The sequence below is a fragment of the Elephas maximus genome, chromosome Y, assembly GCF_024166365.1.
Source record: "Elephas maximus indicus isolate mEleMax1 chromosome Y, mEleMax1 primary haplotype, whole genome shotgun sequence".
NCBI lineage: Eukaryota > Metazoa > Chordata > Mammalia > Proboscidea > Elephantidae > Elephas > Elephas maximus.
The window spans coordinates 6,124,789-6,137,767 of NC_064847.1; positions in this window are offsets into that span (position 1 = coordinate 6,124,789).

Genomic DNA, 12,979 nt, shown 5'->3' on the forward strand with positions numbered 1-12,979 from the left:
CAATTAACAATCGGGGGAAAAATCCTTCCTTGACTTCCCTAAACTGGAATAATGATACAGAGCCAGCTCCAGCCAAGCATAAGAGTTCCACAGTCTCTGGCTTTCATCCATACAGGGAACCAGGTGGCTACTATAATGCAAAGGCAATTCTGATAGAGATCTGACTGTAGTTGTTTTAGCTGAGCAGCGGACAGGGAAGTTTTGCAGGTCTGATACCTCTCTACCTATTAAACAGAGCCCTCACTGATCCACAGCAGGGAACTGAGGGCTGATAGCTCCACCCACACCACCTAGCCACCTGCTAAAGGGATCTGAGGGTAGTAATGCCTACCAATCTTTAAAGGTACATGCATTGGGTGCCTAAAGTACAGCTGCAGAGCCCACCCACCATAGTGCTTTAGAGAATGGAGCACTCCTAGCTCACTGGCACGTGGGGAAAGTCTGTCAGCATCCTGCCCTCCTCAGAGTGTGACCCCCTGCAGCTACTAGAATCTGGTGCATACAACCATTACCACTACTCCTCTAAGTTAATATGTGACAGCCTATACCACACATTAGGTGACCCACTATCAGAACACCTAAGCTGATTCTATTCAAGAATAGTGAATGGACTCATAACAGCTCAAACCAGCTGGTAATAGGACATAAGTGATTCAAAGTCTACAACAATCAAGATAGCACTATCTAGTACCCCATCCGGGTGTATTGAAACTAAACAAAACAAGAAGATAAGACTCAGTGAGCAAATACAAAATAAATCATTACAATATCTTATAGATGGCTTGAAGACAGCAGCCGATATCAAATCACATAAAGAGGCAGACCATGGATGCTTCTACAAACCCCCAAATAAAAGAATCAAAATCTTTCCCAAATGAAGATACAACCCTGGAATTGCCAGATGTAAGATATAAAGAACTAATATACAGAATGCTTCAAGACATCAGGATGACCTCAGAAATGAAATAAGGCAATCTACAGAAAAAGCCAAGGAACACACTCATTAACCAGTTGAAGAAATCAAAAAGATTATTCAAGAACATAGTGAAAAATTTAATAAACTGCAAGAATCCATAGAGAGACAACATTCAGAAATCCAAAAGATTAACAATAAAATTACAGAATTAGACAACTCAATAGGAAGTCAGAGGCGCAGAATCAAGGAATTGGAATGCAGAGTGGGGGAGTTGGAGGATAAGGCAATTGACACTAATATAGTTGTAGAAAAATCAGATAAAAGAATTAAAAAAAAAATGAAGAACCCTAAGAATCACGTGGGACTCTACCAAGAAGAATAACTTGCGTGTGAGTGGAGTTCAAGAACATGGAGGGATAACAGAAAATATAGAGAGAATAGTTGAACATCTGTTGGCAGAAAACTTCCCTGGCATCATGAAAGATGAAAGGATGTCTACCCAAGATGCTCATCAAACCCATTACATGATAGATCCCAAAAGAAAATCACCAAGACATATTATCATCAAACTTACCAGAACCAAAGATAAACGGAAAATTTTAAAAGCAGCCAGGGATTAAAAAAAAAAAAAAAAAGTCAACTACAAAGGAGAATGAATAAGAATAAGTTCAGAATACTTGGCAGAAACAATGCAGGCAAGAAGGCAATGGGATGACATATATAGAGCACTGAAGGAGACAAACTGCCAGCCAAGAATCATATATCCACCAAAGCTCTCTCAAATATGAAGGTGAAATTAAGACATTTACAAGCTTAGAGAATTTGCAAAAACCAAACCAAAGCTACAAGAATTACTAAAGGAAAGCCTTTGGTCAGAAAATCAATAATATCAGATACCAACACAACACAAGGTCACAGAACAGAATATCTGGATATCAACTCAGATAGGGAGATCACAAAAACAAAATAAGATTCATTAAAAAAAAATACTGAAAACAGGGAATCATTGATGTCATTATGTAAAAGACTACAATAATCAAAAAAGAGGGAGTAAATACAGGAGGCATAGATCTTCCATATGGAGAGGAAACCAAGGCAATATAGAATGATACAAGTTAGGTTTTTACTTGGAATAATAGCGGTAAATATTAAGGTAACCACAAAGAGGTCTAACAATTCCACTTCAAAATAAAAACCAAGATACAGATAATGACTCAGCAAAAATAAATTCAACTACCATGAAAATGAGGAACACACAATTTGCAAACAAAAACTTCTCAGCACAAAAAAGTAAGTGGAAAAATGAAATTGTCTACAACACACAAAAAAAGGTATCAAAATGACAGCTCTAAACTCATACTTCTCTATAATTACACTGAATATAAATGGACTAAATGCACCAATAGACAGAGAGTCGCAGATTGGATAAAAAAAACACGATCCATCTATACGCTGCCTATAAGAGACACACCTTAGACTTAGAGACACCAACTAAAACTCAGAGGATGGAAAAAGATATATCAAGCAAACAACAATCAAAAAAGAGCAGGAGTGGCAATATTAATTTCTCACAAAATAGACTTTAAAGTTAAATTCACCACAAAGGATAAAGAAGGACACTACATAATGATTAAAGGGACAATTGACCAGGAAGATATAACCATATTAAATATTTATGTGCCCAGTGACAGGGCTGCAAGATACATAAAACAAACTTTAACAGAATTGAAAAGTGAGATGGACACCTCCACATTTATAGTAGGAGAATTCAACACACCACTTGAAGGATAGGACATTCAGTAGTAAGCTCAATAGAGACACGTAGGATCTAACTGCTGCAAAATCAATCAATTTGACCTCATGGACTTATACAGAACACTCCACCCAACAGCTGCAAAACACACTTTTTTTTCTAGTGCACATGGAACATTCTCTAGAATAGATCACATATTAGGTCATAAAACAAACCTCTGCAGAATCCAAATCATTGAAATATTACAAAGCATCTTCTGAGACCATAAGGCCATAAAAGTAGAAATCAATAACAGAAAACCAGGGAAAAGAAATCAAATACTTGGACACTGAACAATACCCTCCTCCAAAAAGGCTGGGTTATAGAAGGCATTAAGGAGAGAATAAGGAAATTCACACAATGCAATGAGACTGAAAACACTTCCTATTAGAACCTTTGTGACACAGCAAAAGCAGTGCTCAGAGGCCAATTTATATTGATAAATGCACACATACATAAAGAAGAAAGAGCCAAAATCAGAGAACTGTCCCCACAACTTGAATAAAAAGAAAGAGAGCAACAAAAGAATCCATCAGGCACCAGAAGAAAACAAATAATAAAAATTAGAGCAGAATTAAATGAATTAGAGAACAGAAAAACAATTGAAAGAATTAACAAAGCCAAAAGCTGGCTCTTTGAAAAAATTAACAAAATTGATAAACCATTGGCCAGACTGACTAAAGAACTACAGGAAAGGAAACACATAACCCAAATAAGAAATGATTTGGGCCATATCACAATAGACCCAACTGAAATTAAAAGAATCATAGCAGATTACTACGAAAAATTGTACTCAAATTTGAAAACCTAGAAGAAATGGATGCATTCCTAGAAACACACTACCTACCTAAACTAACACAAACAGAAGTAGAACAACTAAACAGAGCCATAACAAAAAAAGAGATTGAAAAGGCAATCAAAAAACTCCCCCAGCAAAAAATGCCCTGGCCCATACAGCATCACTGCAGAGTTCTACCAAACTTTCAGAGAAGAGTTAACACCACTACTACGAAAGGTATTTCAAAGCATAGAAAAGGATGGAATGCTCCCTAACTCATCCTATGAAGCCAGCATGTCAGTGATTCCAAAACCAGGTAAAGACACCACAAGAAAAGAAAATTACAGACCTATATCTCTCATGGACTTAGATGCAAAAATCCTCAGCAAAATTCTAGCCAATAGAATTCAACAACATTTTAAAAAAATAATCCACCGTGACCAAGTGGGATTTATATCAGGTATGCAAGCAAGGTTGCTTCAATATTAGAAAAACAATTAATGTAATCCATGATAGAAATAAAACAAAAGGCAAAAACCACATGATCTTATCAATTGATGCAGGAAGGTGTTTGACAAAGTCCAACACCCATTCCTGATAAAAACTCTCAGCAGAATAGGAACAGAAGGAAAATTCTTCAACATAATAAAGGGCATTTATACAAAGCCAACAGCCAACATCACCCTATATGGAGAGAGCCTGAAAACATTCCCATTGAGATCGGGAACCAGACAAGGATGCCCTTTATCACCACTCTTAGTCAACATTGTGCTGGAAGTCCTAGCCAGAGCAATTAGGCTAGGTAAAGAAATAAAGCACATCCAGATTGACAAGGAAGAAGTCAAAGTATCTCTGTTTGCAGATGACATGATCTTATACACAGAAAACCCTAAGGAATCCTCCAGAAAACTACTGAAACTAATAGAAGAGTTTGGCAGAGTCTCAGGTTATAAGATAAACATACAAAAATCACTTGGATTCCTTTACATCAACAAAAAGAACAGTGAAGAGGAAATCAGAAAATCAATACTGTTCACAGTAGCCCCCAAGAAGATAAAATACTTAGGAATAAATCTTACCAAAGATGTAAAAGACCTATACAAAGAAAACTACAAAGTACTAGTGCAAGAAACTAAAAGGGACCTACTTAAGCAGAAAAACATACCTTGCTCATGGATAGGAAGACTTAACATGGTAAAAATGTCTATTCTACCAAAAGCCGTCTATACATAAAATGCACTTCTGATCCAAATTCCAATGACATTTTTTAATCTGATGGAGAAGTAAATCACCCACTTCATAATAATAAGGAAGGACACTTAGAGTTTGTTTCATTACTCTGCCATGCCTCAGGGTTTTCTGCATTAACCCACCATGTGCCCCTTTTGTTCTTTTGTGGATACTATTTCTCCAACAGCACCAGCTTATGGCTCCCAAGAAAGACAAAATCTCAGATCTGTGTGTGGCCCTTTCTAAACACACATATGTCCCACCAAATAGGGTAAGGGTCTGCAGATGGAAAAACGGTGGGATTCAGGGATAAGGAGGCAGAAGGGCCTGGGGAGACCTTGTGTACTGTCCAGTCCCTTCTCAATATCCCATTCCCAGATGATGGTGGGCAATGTCGTCAGTCACTGTTTCTGTAAAATGTACCAGCTGGAGGAATCTCTGAGTGGAGTCTTAGACCGAGTTGATATCTTTATGTGACCCAGGGACCAAGTAACCTCTTCTATGCTTCCTTTTATCTGACCCCAACTTGGCCCTTCCCTCTTTTTCTTTCTTAATTCTTTTGGAATCTCCTGGTGTGATGTGCCTTAGGGAAGTTCTGCTCTTTCTTAGTGTTTTTTTCAGCACTTACTGAGTACCTCCTCTAGCCGGTGTATCTTAATTCATATGTATTATAGTCATCAAAAACAAAAAGGTTTTGAAATGGAAAACATTAAGTAGAAAATCGCTTTGTGAATTATAAAAAAAAACTTCTGAACAGAAAACCATTGAAAAAATTTTTTTTGCATTTAGGTAACCAAAAGTTTCTTGTGTTATGCATTGTTTTTTAAAATAAAAAATTTTATAGTCTCCAGTACTCTGAAGATGCCAAAGTACTTTATCGAAAGATAAGTAAGCACCAAGCGATGTGTAAATCATTTAACGCATTTTAAAGCACAGAACATTTGGTGACCTTTTCAGGACCTTTTCAGAATATTTTCTGACTGTGAAGGATGAGTGGGCGAATCATCTGGGGCAGGGTGAGGTAGTCCTTTTTGGGGTGATCTGATCACACTTGACTTTCTGTCTGTCCCCCAGAGATATGATATATAGTCCTGGGGCCATTGAGAGGACAGGAGAGGAGATTGTACTTCCTGTCTACCTCAGAGACCGTGTTCCAGCCCAAGACTGCGATGACTCTGACCAAGGTCTGATGCTCTTTAGTCACCTGCTCCTGGTATCAGTGCCCTGGGACCAACTCACCTGGGATGTCTTCTATGACATCCTGCTGCACTGGCTCCCATGAGTATGCAGTTCCTCAGAGGGAAGGGTAAGACGGGGTCTGAACTGAGACCTGGGTGTCTGGGTGCTTATTTGACACTTCCCCTTCAGCATCCAAAAAAGACAGCTCAAACTTAAAATGACCATAGAGGAACTTGTGAGTTTTCTTCTTCCTTTCAGCTTCTCAGTTCACCATTACACCACTTAGGCACTGGTGATACAGAGGTGAACAAAGTAGACAAAATACATACAACTTTATCTTGTACTTTCATGTCTCCTTTTTGGAAAGGCCTGCTTATTAGTGTTTTCTGAAAGGTTTTCGTTGTAATTAAAATCCAGCATCTTTTTCATGGCAGGTGAAGCAGTATATTTTCTATCTACTGGCCATATATTAACTTCCCTTCCCTCATTTTGGTTTTAAATGTTCACTCCTCACAGTGCTTTCCAGATGAAAATTTGCAACTGCTTATGTCATTTACCATTTACCCCTTAATGATGTTGAGCTTTTTATTCTCCTGTGCTTACTGGCCATTTGTATTATGTTTTTGGGGGGCATGTCTGTCCAAATATTTTGCCCATTTAAAATTTTTGTCCTATTGAGTTGTATAATTTTAAAAACATATATTTCAAGTATAAGTTGTTTGTTACATGTTTACCAAATATTTTCTTATATTCTGTGGCTTCTTAATGTTGTCTTTTGGTGAATTGAAGCTGTTAATTTTGATGAAATTCAATCTGTTAAGTCCCCCAACACCACACCATTATACTTAACTGCCTTCCACATCTTTCCATGTAAACTTTTACGCCTAATATGAGGTCTCAAAGACATTTTCCTATGTTTTGGTTTTAAAAGTTTTAGGGTTTTTGGCTTCTATGTATAGGTCTTTGATCCAACTTGAATTTTCTTCCCCAATTTGATTGCCTGCTGCCGTCTTTAAAGACCAAGTGGTTATTTAAGTGCAGGTGTCTTCCTCAGCTCTTAATAATTCCATTCTGTTTATCAATCTGCAGTGCCTTGATTATAATACCTTTCTGATAAACTTTGAATTTGTTTTGGGTAGTGTACATATTCAAACATTGTTTTTCGTTACTGCTTTGAATACTTAGGTCCTTTGATTTTCCATTTAAATTTAGCATCAGCCTGGAGTTCTTAAACCATACAGCTGTTGCCGTGGGTGAGGTCCTTAACTTTGGCAATACTGATTTAAAGAAATCTGTAAGTACGATTAGGGTAAAGAGACAACTCCTGAAAACATCACTGTGAAAGAAAGAAAGAGAAAGAGAAATATGTGTGTTTGTGTCTATGTGCGTGTGAGAGAGAGTATAACTGCCCCTATAGGGTTTTACAGGCCGTAATCTTTACGGGAACAGATTGTCAGGTCATTCTCCCATGGAGCTAGAGCTGCTGGGTATGTTTGAACCACCAACCTTTCATTTAGCAGCTGAGTGTTGCTGCACACACCAACTGGCAAATCTTCATGGCCTAACCAATACTAGAGTTCAAGTTAGAGTTACATGTGGGATCTCACTGCGTTTAAACAAGGTAGAAACCTTTATGATCTTAGGAATGTTGCCTGATATAAAGTAGGGGACTAACGCCTCACCTTAGCTGTTGCTTTACCTAAATATCCCATAGTCGTCCCAGTCTCATAGTGGGAAAGTATACTCTGATCTAATGAGAAATAAATCTGGCAAATACAAATTGACTTGACAAAATGGAATCCTTTGAACCCCCTTGCCATTCACCCACCCCCAGATAAAGGAGATAATAGGTCCTAATGAAAGCCTTCAATGATTAAAATTACTGTACAAGACCTATTTAGTGACGAGCTGATTATCGATCACCATTACTTCTCCTTTTATCAATTTCGTGTGTTCTTAAACATGGAAAGAATGAATGGTGCTTCATGTTGGATTGCTATTGTTGTTAGATGCCTTCTTGTTGATTCTGACTTATAGCAACTCCTGAAAAAGCGGAACTGCCCCATAGGGTTTTTAGACTTTAATCTCTACAGGACTATGAAGATCAAAGTCTATAGCCTTCAGTATGGATTACACCTCAGCCTAAATCCTCACAACTGGACCAGTAAGCAACATCATGATAAACAAGAGATTATAGTTGTTAAGAATTTCATTTTACTTGGATCCACAATCAATACCCATGGAAGCAGCAGTCAAGAAATCCAAAAAAAGCATTGCGTTGGGCATATCTGCATAGGACCTCTGTAAAGTGTTGAAAAGCAAAAATGTCACCTCGAAGACTAAGGTGCACCTGGCCCAAGCCATGGTATTTTCAGTTGCATCATATACATACGAAAGCTGCACAATGAGGAAGAATTGACACCTTTGAATTGTGTCGGCAAAGAATATTGAATATGCCAGGGAGTGCCAAAAGAATGAACAAATTTTTCTTGAAAGAAGCACAACCAGAATGCTTCTTAGAAGCAAGGATGGTGAGACTGTGCCTTAAATACTTGAGACATGTTGTCAGGAGGGATCAGTCCCTGGAGAAGGACATCATGCTTGGTAAAGTACGGGGTCAGCGGAAAAAAACAAAGACCCTCAATGAGATGGACTGACACAGTGGCTGCAACAGTGGACTCAAGCTTAACAACAGTTGTAAAGGTGGCACAGGACCGGGCAGTGTTTTGTTCTGTTGTGCATAGGGTCACTAGGAGTAGACACCTAACAACATCATCTAATTAGTGAATACCCTTCCAGCCCTCACAGCCATCAAAAAATGTTTTCCTCTGTGTTTCAACCTTTTCTTAAATTCTTACAGTCTCATACACTATTTGTGCTTCCTTGACTAATTTCACTCGGCATAATGCCTTCCAGATTCATCCATGTTATGAGATGTTTCATGGGTTTGTCGTCATTCTTTACTGTTGCTAAGTATTCCGTTGTGTGAGTATATCATGATTAATTATCCATTCATCTGTTGATGAGCACCTTGGTTGTTTCCATCTTTCTGCTGTTGTAAACAGTGCTGCAGTGAACCTGGGTGTGCTTATATCCATTCGTGCGAGGGCCGTAATTTCTCTAGGATGTATTTCAAGGAGTGGGATTGCTGGACTGTGTGGTAGTTCTATTTCTAGCTTTTTAAGGAAGCATCAAATTGATTTCCAAAGTGGTTGTACCATTTTACAATCCCACCAGCAGTGTATAAGTGTTCTAGTCTCTCCACAGCCTCTTCAACATTTACTATTTTGTGTGTTTTGGATTAATCCCAGCCTTGTTGGGGTCAGATGGTATCTCATCGTAGTTTTGATTTGCATTTCTCTAATCACTAGTGATCATGAGCATTTCCTCATGTATCGTTAGCTACCTGAATGTCTTCTTTAGTGAAATGTCTGTTCATATCCTTTGCCCATGTTTTAATTAGGTTATTTGTTGTTGAGGTTTTGCAATATCTTGTAGATTGTAGAGATAAGACCCTGATCGGATTTGTTGTAGCCAAAATTTTTCTCTCTGTCCATAGATGACTGTTTTGGTGAAGTCTTTGGAAGTCCATGTTTGATTTTTATTAGGAGCCCCCAGTTATCTAGTTTTTTTTTTTTTTTCTGGTGTTTCTGTATTGTTAGTAATGTTTTATATGCTGTTTATGCCATGTATTAATTAAGGCTCCTAGCGTTTTCATGATTTCTCTTCCATGATCTTTATTGTTTTAGATTTTATATTCAGGTCTTTGATCCATTTTGAGTTAGTTTTTGTGCATGGTGTAGGGTATGGGTCTTGTTTCATTTTTTTTTGCAGCTGGATATCCAGTTATGCCCGCACGATTTGTTAAAGACTGCCTTTTCCCCAGTGAACGGATGTTGGGCCATTGTCAAATATCAGCTGCTCGTAGCTAATTTATATCTAGATTCTCAATTCTGTTCCCTCGGTCTGTGTATCTGTTGCTGTACCAGAACCAGCTTGTTTCGTCTACCATGGTGGTAAAATAGGTTCTAAAATCAGGGAGTGTGAGGTCTCCCACTTTATTCTTTTTCAGTAATGTTTTATTTATCTGGGATCTCTTTCCCTTCCATATGAAGTTGGTGATTTAAAAAATGCCATTGGAATTTTGATCGGGATTGCATTGTATCTATAGATCACTTTTGGTAGAATAGATATTTTTATAATTTTAAGTCTCCCTATCCATGAGCAAGGTGTATTTTTCCACTTACTTGGGTCTCTGTTGCTTTTTTGTAGCAGTGTCTTGTTTTTTTCTTTGTAGAGATCTTTGATGTCTCTGGTTAGATTTATTCCTCTTCTTGGGGGCTATTGTAAATGGCCTGGATGTGGTGATTGCCCTTCAACGTTCTCTGTTAGCGTAGAGGAATCCAACTGATTTTTGTATGTTTATCTGTATCCTGATACGTTGCTGAAATCTTCTATTAGTTCCAGTAGTTTTCTTGTGGATTCCTTAAGGTTTTCTGTGTATAAGATCATATCATCTGCAAATAGATACTTTTACTTCTTCTGTACCAATTTGGATGCCCCTTAGTTCTTTTTTTAGCCTAATTGCTCTGTCTAGGACCTCCAGCACAATGTTGAGTAAGAGTAGCGATAAAGGGCATCCTCGTCTGTTTCCCATTGTCAAAGGGAATGCTTTCAAACTCTCCATTTAGGATAGTGTTGGCTGTTGGCTTTGTATAAAATACCCTTTATTATGCTGAGGAATTTTCCTTCTTTTCCTACTTTGCTGAGGATTTTTATCATGAATGGGCGTTGAACTTTGTCAGATGCGTTTTCTGCGTCAATCGATAATGGTTCTTGTTTTTTGTTTTGTTATTTAATGGATTATGTGATGGATTACATTGATTCTTTTTCTAATGTTGAAACACCCCTGCATAACGGGTATGAATCCCACTTGGTCATGATGAATTGTTTTTTTTTTTTTGATAAGTTGTTAAATTCAGTTGGCTAGAATTTTGTGCCTCAGTTCATAAGGAATATTGATCTATAATTTTCTTTTTTTGTGGTGTCTTTACCTGGTTTTGGTATCAGGGTTATGCTGGCTTCATAGGATGAGTTTGGGAGTCTTCTTTTGTTATATGTTTATTTAGTTGTTCTACTTGTTCATGTTAGTTCAGGTACATAGTGACTTTCTAGAAATTTGCCCGTTTACTCTAGGTTTTCAAATTTGCTCAACTACAGCTTTTCATGGTATTGTGTTATGATTTTTTTGAATTTCAGTTGGGTCCGTTGTCATATTGCCCATCTCATTTCTTTTTTGGGTTTGCTTTCTCTCCTCTTTTTCTTTTGTTGGCTTGGCCAGTGGCTTATTGGTTTTGTTGATCTTTTCAAAGAATAAGCTTTTGGTCTTGTTAATTCTTTCAGTTGTTTTTCTGTTCTCTATTTCATTTAATTCTTATCTGATTTTTATTATTTGCTTTCTTCTGGTCCCTGAAGGCTTCTTGTGCTGCCCTTTCTCTGTCGAAGTTGTAGGGATAATTCTTTGATTTAGGCCCTTTCTTCTGTTTGGATGTGTGCATTTATTGCTATAAATTGTCCTTTGAGCACTGCTTTTGTTATGTCCCAAATATTCTGGTAGGAAGTGTTTTCATTCTCATTGGATTCTGTGAATTTCTTTATTCTTTCTTTTAAATTCTTTTATAACGCAGTAGTCTTTGAGCAAGGTGTTGTTCAGTTTCCATGTGTTTGATTTTTTTTCCTTGCGTTTTCTGGCTTTTTGGCTTTTCTGGCTTTATGGTCAGAAAAGACGTTTTGTAGTATTTTGATGTTTTAGATACTGTTAAGATTTACTTTATGGCATAATACGTGGTCTGTTCTGGAGAATATCCCATGTGTGTTAGAAAAGAAAGTATACTTGGCTGTTGTTGGATGGAGTGTTATGTTTATGAGGTCAAGTTGGTTGGTTGTAGCATTTAGATCTTCTGTGTCTTTACTGAGTTTCTTTTTGGATGTTCTGTCCTTCACCAAAAGTGGTGTGTTGAAGTCTCCTACTATTATTGTGGGGCTGTCTGTTTCTCTTTTCAATGCTGTTAGAGTTTTTTTTATGTTTGGGAGCCCTATCATTGGGTGCTCATACATTCGTTATGGTTATATGTCCTCCTGGTATATTGTCCCATTAATCATTATGTTGTGCCCTTCCTTATCTCTTGTATTGGATTTTACTTTAATGTCTATTTTGTCAGAAATTTATATTGCCAATCCTGTTTTTTGATTGCTGTTTGATCAATATGTATATTTTCCATCCTCTGAGTTTTTGTTTGTTTGTGTCTTTAAGTCTAAGGTGTGTCTCTTTTAGGCAGTATGTAGACAGACTATTTTGTTTTAATTCACTCTGCCACTTTCTGTCTCTTTATTGGTGCATTTAGTCCATTCACCTTCAGTGTAATTATCGATAGGTACAAGTTCAGTGCTGCCATTTTGATGTCTTTTTTTGTGTGTTGTTGACAGTTTCTTCTTTCCACTTAATTTTCTGTACTGAGTTTTTCTTTGTATATTCTCTTTTCCTCTTTGTCATTGTTGCTTTTGTGTTTGATGAGTCTTTATGTTTTTCTTGTTCTTTTTTTGGTGTGTAGGATTATTAGTTTCTTTGTGTTTATATTAATATTTACCCCTATTTTTATAAGTTTAAACCAATCATTTATTTCTTTATATTGTTGAGACTTCCTCTCATTGTGAAAGATCTATGACTACATTTTTTAGTCCCTTTTTTTTGTTTTAATGGTGTCATCTTTTATGTAATAATGTCTCTGTTGCTCTTTTTTGAGTGCTTGAGCCTTATTTTTGTGATTTCCCTGTCTGTGTGGATATCTGGTTGCTCAGTCCTGTGTTCTAGTCTTTGGTTGTTATCTGATGTTACTGGTTTTCTAACTGGAGGACTCCCTTTAGCATTTTTTGTAATTTTGGTTTGGTTTTTACAAATTCCCTAAACTTCTGTTTATATGGAAATGTCCAAATTTCGCCTTCATATTTGAGATAGAATTTTGCTGGACATATAATTCTTGGGTGACAGTTTCTTTCTTCAGTGCCTTATATATGTCATCCCATT